The 8,237-nt window shown below is 46.0% G+C and overlaps 1 non-coding gene across 1 annotated transcript; it reads left to right on the top strand.

The window, feature by feature from the left end:
• The first annotated feature begins 7,844 nt into the window (after positions 1-7,844).
• Mir184 (microRNA mir-184) lies at positions 7,845-7,934 on the top strand. The gene has a single exon (NR_105144.1). It is a non-coding gene; the product is annotated as a microRNA mir-184 (primary transcript).
• The last annotated feature ends 303 nt before the right edge of the window (positions 7,935-8,237 follow it).

The raw sequence follows: 8,237 nt of genomic DNA, 5'->3' as shown, positions 1-8,237 counted from the left end.
TGAGTGCCCAAGAGGATAGATGGAACAAACAGCAGCAGACATTCTAATCTTCCTGAGCAGATGTGGTTTGGGTTGATGCCGCCACTCCTGGATATCAGACTTCACCTTCTCTAGTCTTTGAACAGGGACACAGGCAGGCTCTCTCCCTGTCCTCCTCCACCTCTTGCTTCTCCAGAGACCCTGACTGATAAACTGTTGGCGAGCAGGTTTCCACCGTGGCAACAGGAGCTTGTTCTTGCTGCACATATCTGGGAAAACGTATCTTGGAGTTTTATATACCTGAGAATATAGCCCACATCCACAGGAGTGTCAGTTCTCTAGTGCGTCCTGTGTCTTCTCTGCCCAGGCAGAGGAAAAGTCTTTAGGTAGAGCACTGTAGATGCTTGCCGTAGATACATACAAGAATGGCCACACCAAGAGGATGTGGATGAAGGAGGCTTTGATAACGTCTACTGCTGTGGCTGCTTTTGCTGCTACACATTTTCTGGGTTATTTATTGTGCTAGAGTAGACAGGAAATACATCTTGTAGCAGAGTTTGTATATATAAACAAGTCTTTATATTCTACATTGTCAAAATGACAGAGGTTGTACTGAATTAAAAGGGACTGTCTCATCCTTGCTGTGTTTAAAAGGTCCCAAGGATGTCCCTGGATAAGGGGCATCTGGAAGGACAATGGTATGGAATTAGTATGGAAGGAGACAGTTCTGTCAGCCTGTTGGGGTTTGTTATCTGGAAATGCAGGAGGGGGAACTAGTAACTTGGCTGTTCTGAGTATGGAGAGAGATGTCTCTTGGCTAACAATTTCAGAGACTCAACTGAGCTACATCCTTAGCACTTGGTTTGGATACACACACACACACACACACACACACACACACACACACACACACACACACACACACTGTAAAGGACTGCAGGGGACAAAGGGATAGAGAAGGGAATGTGGGGTATATTTGTGTCATTGGTTGTTCCCATGTGGCTGGAGCCTCAGCATCATGCAAAGATGTTACAGATGACGGGGGGCGGGGCAGTGGTTCGGTCTATATACATTCTGAGTATTGGGCCGAGGAGGCATACCAAGATAGTGGGGACCATGAGAGCCACTGTGCCTTCCAGAGCGAGGTGCAGAGAGGTGGGCCTGTATACAGTTCTGAGTATCACCAAGAGTCAAAGGTACCCAGGCTACAAATGGGTATGCGTAGTGGGGTGGTTCCTCTGAAGGCTTCTGGGAGGCAGTTTCTCAGACTTGTCTTTGTCCCCTTCTTTAGGAGAACACAGAGCACAGCTGAGACTCAAACCCTTATCTCCAGTGCCCAGCCCCCTCCATGGCTACCTTTCGGGACCCTTTCTGTTTAGCTTCCATCACCTTGCATGTGATCTAGGTTTGTAGAGTGAGCTGGGTCAGATTAATCCGGAAACTGCAGAGGCAGGGACAGTTTCCCTAGGATAACTGGGCTTGTCAGAGGCTGACTTGCTAGAATGGCAAAAAGGATCTTGAATTTTATATTCAGATTTTAAGAGGATCTGTATTAACAAAGCAAAACACACCAACAGCCCACCATTCTCCATTCTTTTACTTATTCATTATTTGCTAATGTTGAATAAGCTGCTATAATCACAGCTTCAACACTAGGCCCTTTAAAAGCAGTAATGAACAAAACAGACAAAACCCCCAGAGTTTATGTCCTAGTGGGGGAGACATGAGGTTGCACAGTGCTGGTCCATGCCCTCCATGGATCACGCTTCCCAAAGAAGAGCCTTTCTTTTTTGCTCGGCTTTTAAGACCCTTCCCTGTCTGTATCCATCTGCATCTCCAGCCCCACTGCTCACCTCCCAGGGTGCACTGCGAATACCCTATCCACCAAACACAGCTTTCCTGGCTCTAGGCTCTTGATCTACTTGCAAACCAGGTTTTTTGAAACCACCCCAAGGTCACCTTTTTTTCTTCCCTTTTCTAATATACTTAAAGTCTTGATTTAGTATGAAATCATAACCACATGCAGGGCAGGGTTAAGATTTCTGGCTCCATTTCTATACCTCTGTTAACTCCCTTGCACCCAGCCTGACAGCATTGGTTTCAACCCACAGCTCAGAACATGCTTAGCCAGTGCTTTCTGATGGAACCTAAGATTGGCATATGGAATCCAGGGGGAGGCAGCTTTGCCCAGGTCCAACAGGGTCTGGTGTGTGCATTCAGGTATGGGAGTAGCATCCTTGACCCTGATGCCTCCAGCTCGGAGGTTAAACACAGTCAGTGTTCTGAGAACCGAGTCTTCCCCAGAAGCTAGTCCAGGTCCACAGCATTTGTGCAGTTATGCAGGACAGGCATAGTGGCTATTTAGCATACTTCAGAGAGTATTGAACAAGTTTGAGCCCCGCTCTGGGTGTTACCCTCCCATTGCCAGTGGATGCTGTCCGAAGGCTGAACTATGCAAACCTGCAGGTGGATGAGCAGAGCCTGGCCACAGCTCAGCTCAAAGATGCCAAAGCAAACACTGGGTGTCTCAACTGGTTGCATTCCTGAGCTCATTAAATGGGATGAGCTGAGCTCAGCCAGATGGAGTACAGGAAGGAGCCCGACAGTCGGAGCCCCAGGATACAGGGGCCAGGCAGTGGCACCTGCTGTAAAGGGGCTCAGTGCTCAGTCATTTCTGTCCCTTTGCCTGTCCTGATTTAGTTCCTTCTATAGTTTAATGTGCTTCAAACATGGTGAAAGCTTTGGGGTAACGGGTTTTAAACTACTGAGGCCACCTTTTGACACTGCTCAGAAGGAACTCAGTAGCAGGCAAACAGACAGGCTTCAGTGGAAGCAGTCAGCCGGCAGGATAGGATTATGTGAGATGCAAGCCGATGAGCTGATGTGACGGGCTGCCCAGCTGAGAACTGGTGGACTGCGATTTCATAACCCGAATAGAGTCAGGCAATGCCAAAGAAAGAGAAAGTGCCAGGGTCATTTTTTGGACAAGGTGTTCATGAAAGATGGGCAAGGCATGTCTTAGCACCTAGGTAATTATTTTGCTTAACCTTCAAGCCAGCCCCATGGTTAAACTGCTCTTCGATGTGGGGCTAATGTAAATAGTTTCATGGCGTTCGTGACTTACGATGTTCGTGGGAGTTGAACACGATGCTAATTCACTATTTTGTACACTGACAGAGTGCACAATGTAGAGAAGTCAAATAGGATCTAATTCTGAGCAGCTCTGAAGCCTTGGGCAACTTTCTTAACCTCTCTGAGTCTGCCTCCTATTATGTAATGAGCTACCCTGAGAAGAACAGGCTTCTTGAAGGTAATTTGCATCAGATGTGGAATTTTTTCTTTCTTTCTTTCTTTTTTTTTTTTTTTTTTGAGACAGGGTTTCTCTGTGTAGCCCTGGCGGTCCTGAAACTTGCTCTGTAGACTAGGCTGGCCTCAAACTCACAGAGATCTGTCTATCTCTGTCCCCTGAGTACTGGGATTAAAGGGTGCACCACCACTGCCCAGTCAGATGTGGAAAAATTTAAGTCAAATATTGTTTTGACCTTAGTGTGTTTAGAGCATGTTTCAGAAAAGATCACAAATATCTATATCTATTTCTATATATCTATCTCTATATCTATCTATCTATCTATCTATCTATCTATCTATCTATCTATCTATAACCTTGGGACAGTTATAGTGAAAGTGATCTAGTGATCTAGTTTTCCTGGCTTTAGAACTATCCCTTCCATACCCCTTCATGTGCTGGTGGTATTTTTAGGAGCAAAAGTCCAAAGTTAATGCAGTCAGCTGTAATCAGAAGACAGCAACATGCTGTCTTGTCACTTAGCCCTGGAAAGTGAGTTGGAATGAGTTTTAGAAGGAATGTTAGAGGCAGGCTCAGTGGGGTAGAAGTTTGGATGTTAAGTCAAAGGGCTGCACTAGTCTGGGGCCTGTGAGTGTCTTGGGAATGGCTCATGCATGCATTGTCTCTCTGATAGAAATAGGACCAGTATAAATAAATCCAAAAGGTTGTGCTGATTGACTCTCCTTGCCTATTGAGGGGCTCTGCTGTCTGGAAGGGCCCCTGGACTGAGAAGGGTGGGGCTTATTTCCAGAAAATGCTTGTTGTATTGCCTTGACAATTGCTGCCTGGAAGGAAGTGTTGAGCTGAGCTCAGAAAGTGTCATGAAGGTGTTGCCTGAATAGAATTACTTACTTGTCAAAGTGTCATTATTTAGTTATTTGGTATGTTTCTTCTGTGTGTAGTGTGTGTGTGTGTGTGTGTGTGTGTGTGTGTGTGTGTGTGTGTGTGTGTGTGTAGGTATTTGTGTTTCATATGTCCTTGTGTGCACATGCACCAGTGAATTTTGAGGCCAGAGGTCAAACTCAGGTGTTCTGTCTTGAGCTGCCTGTCTTGTTTAGAGAGAGGACAGCCTGCTGTCCTAGAACTCAGGCCCTTGTGCTTGTGCGGCCTTTTACCAACTGAGCTATTTATCTGTGTCCGAGAATGTGTTAACTTTAAAATTCAGTTAGAGAAGAGGCACGTCTTCGATGACACAACCCTGATTTTGTGCTTCTCCTGTGCACTGACAGCGGCTGCCTGAGTGGTCTCTCCATTGCTCTCTGTTCCCAAGCCTCCCTCTTCATGTCTGACTCAAGTGTGGCTTGTCTCAGGACCTTAGAACTTCCTTTTGCTTATCAGGCAGGACACAAATTAATGCAGTGTCCCAGGCACCATGACTGATCTTCACCTTTCACCCATGGCTTCCTTTCACACCCTCACCTGAAAACTGGAATGTTTGCTGTCTCCAACGGGAAACCTCCACACCTCCACAGGGGCTCTGCCTCACATCCCTTCCCTCTGTTCCAGGCAGGAGCCACAAATCATTCTTCTCCATCTCCTCCAAAGGCAGTGGGGGGTTCTGTTCTTCTAAGGGCTTTGCAGGTTACTATTTCCCATGAACTCCTAATTTCCTTGGATGGAGAGACTGAATTCTTCCCTCTGTGTTTAATAGCTACAGCACCTCTGGTCTTTTCAATGCTTGTCAGATGGATCACATTGAATGAAAATGAATTCAATAGAATGCCTATAAGAAATATGCACTTACTTTAAATGCTGAAATGTGAACTTTTTTTCTTTTTTTGTGCTTGAGGAGCAAGGTATTGAAAGACGGGCCTTTGAATACACTCCTTCTTCCTGCTAAAAACACTCCCTTTCAGGCACAGAGGCAAGTAGGATCCATTTTTGGAGACACTCTGGAGTTTTGAATACTTGTGAGTTTTCATGCCCTATAGTGTTTGCAGACACGGAACCAAGGTTGTGGCAAGGACTGTGAGAGTCTCCGAAGAGAGAGGGCAGCTGTTTTCCTAGATGAGGTGAACCATTGTGTTTTCTCTTCTCACAATTTGGGTCTCTGAAAGGTGATGAGACATCCCTGTAGCCTGACATCTAGTCAGGGAGCTACTTCCCCTCCACTGGTAAGGAGCTACTGTCCTCTCAAGGATCAATTACAAACCTGCATCCTTCAGACCTGGACCACATTCAACTCTGGCTCCATGTTCTCATCAGGAAAAAGATGGAGGCTGAAGCATAGGTATTATTACCGCCCAGACCCAGCTCCTCCCGGAGACTGGTGCTAGGAACTTTGGGGTAGGTTTAGACCATCCATTGGATTGCAGGTGAGGGTCCTCCTGTCTTTGACTGGATTGGACTCCTTGCATATCAAAGCACTCACTGTTCTAAATCCAGGCCTGCCTTTGACTATTCATGGGGCAGAAACCGTGACTCCTTTTTTCTCATTGGGTCCTGGGCTCTTTCTCTTCAAGTCAGAGGGTGGGAACTCTATTATTTCTTGGTCCTGCTTAAGGAGCTGACTGAAATAGATGTATATTTGGTGCCTTGTATAGAGATGACTGTACGGGACAGTGTAGGCCACCCTTCTATGTCTTAATAGATGACAGCCAAGGCAGAGGCTTATTACAAGACTGACCTGATGTGGACCCGAGGAAACTGTGAACATGGCCCCAAATACCACAGTTCTTTGAATTTGTTAACATCATGGTCATTAGGCAGTAGGTCCTGTGTCAGGACCACAGTTGATAGAGGCATTGTCTTGCTAGTGATGTCACTATGCACCTGTTAAACTCTCTGGATGAAGTGGTTTCTGGTCACTCATCTCCTCTAACCTTTACCATTGCCCTGAGAGTTGGGGTTATCATATATGTGTGTTGCCGATATGCCATGTGAGATGCTCAGGAAGTTGTAGAACCCCACAGATCTGTGAATGATTTAGTCCAGGCTAGTTCAAACACATAGACCTCAGTGAGTCAGAGCCTTACACTGTGCATTTTAATCCTCAGAGCAACTCTTTGGGGTAGATTTTTAGAACTTCTAAGTTCTTAGAACAAGAAACTGAAACTTGCAAAGACCCATTAAAAGTGACCTAACCTGGAAGTAGCCATGCTGGTTTTGAACTTACTGCTGCCCCTTGATTGTCTCAGGAGATTCCCACACAATCCTGGGGCTTGGGTGGAATAGCCATCTCTCTGTCTTCAGGTTCCATGTTTGTAGATTCAGTTGTAGGGGTGGGTAGAAATTTGGGTGGAAATTGTCTGAACCGAATATGTGAATGTTTTTTCTTGTCATTCCTTAAGCAGTTCAGTATAATAATAATAATTTGCTTTTATTATTTTTAATTATGTGTCAGCGTTTGGTGTCAGACCCCTTAGAATTGTAGTTGCATGTGGTTGTGAGCTGACAGCAGGTGCTGGGAACTAAATCCAGGTCCTCTGGAAGAACAGCCAGTATTCTCAATGCTGAGCTCCCCGTCCATTGCCAATTTCAGTATGTTTATTTACATAATCACTATGTTGCATTGGATATTAAAATCTCTCTAGAAATGATTTAATGCACACAAAAGAATACAAGGAAGTCATTTGAAAATGCTACATCACGTTGTATAAGAGACTTGAGCATCTACAGATTTGGGGTATTTCAGGGTTTCTAGAACCAACCCCTCATGGGTACCAAAAGGTCAACTGAATGCTATTTTATAGGATTCCTGGCCTATAAATTATGGTGGATGCAGTGATTTTCAGTTACACAGTCAAGAAGTGGTAAGCAGACATGATAAAAGTTGATGCCCTCCCCAAAACACAAATATTCTTCCTTGATTTCATCATGATAAACAGAAAGGTGTGAAGGTCTCAATGATGGTGGCTGTTCTGACTTCTTTTGGTTTTCAGAGGCTCCGTGTATGAATCAGTGTGGAAGGTGAAAGTGTCAAGAGGAAGAACCTGACATGATGGGACAGTGAGCTGGTTCCACAAGCACTCACTCACCCTTAGACTCCAGCTCCACCCTGCATAATCCCCCCAGGGCCATGCAGCAGGGCAGACTTACCCAGCCTGAGCAGATTTGCTGTCTATGGGCCCTGGACTGAGGCCAGCCCCTCTGGAGGACCAATCCTGGTGGGAGGAGGAGACTTCCTGTAGGGACTTTATGAATGGCATATGGGTGTTGGCTTAGCAGCAGACCTTGGGGAGGAGCAGGACTCACCAGGCCCCCAGCCTCAGACCTGCAGGAGTCCTCTGGTAAAATCTTTGCTCACTTCACGTTGCTTACTAATTTTTAAAACTGAAAATCATTTTTACTTTCAATTGAAAAATATATGTATTTTTAAAATGCAAAGAATCCACAACTTTCCAGAGCTGTTCAAGGCACTCCAGTTGTCAGAAGGGAGACAGGGTGTGGTCAGAGCAAAGAAGAAGTGCCAGAGAGACGGTGGGTGATGCACAGTGGCCTGCCTTGAAGAGTGGGAGTGGGTGGGTGGCTGGGGAATCAGGTGTCTGCGTTCGTCTGGTTCAGCTTCATCGGAACTTCTTCGCCTGGCAATCACGTTTCCTTATCACTTTTCCAGCCAGCTTTGTGACTCTAAGTGTTGGACGGAGAACTGATAAGGGTAGGTGATTGGCATTCGCTGCCTTCAGAAATCCTTGGCTCACCAGCGCCTTCTGTTTGGAGAAAACCCGATGCCACTGCCCTTGGATGTCCCAGGGTCCCAAAGGACCCTGGGAGGAGGTCGCCCGGGAAGGGCAGCAAGGTTAGCCTGAGTTTCCTGCCGGAGGATGCTGGGATAGACTTGGTGAAGACTTCATTTAGCTTATTCAAAATGTTTGCTTTTCACTTGGGCTTAGGGTGTCCTCCAGGAGGACAGTGTGTGGGGATCGGAGTCCGGGAGCCCTTAATTTTGAGTCTCTTACAATAGACATCTGGT

This window comes from Cricetulus griseus, chromosome 4, assembly GCF_003668045.3.
Source record: "Cricetulus griseus strain 17A/GY chromosome 4, alternate assembly CriGri-PICRH-1.0, whole genome shotgun sequence".
In the NCBI taxonomy this organism is placed as follows: domain Eukaryota; kingdom Metazoa; phylum Chordata; class Mammalia; order Rodentia; family Cricetidae; genus Cricetulus; species Cricetulus griseus.
This window is presented reverse-complemented; position numbering and strand designations above follow the sequence as displayed.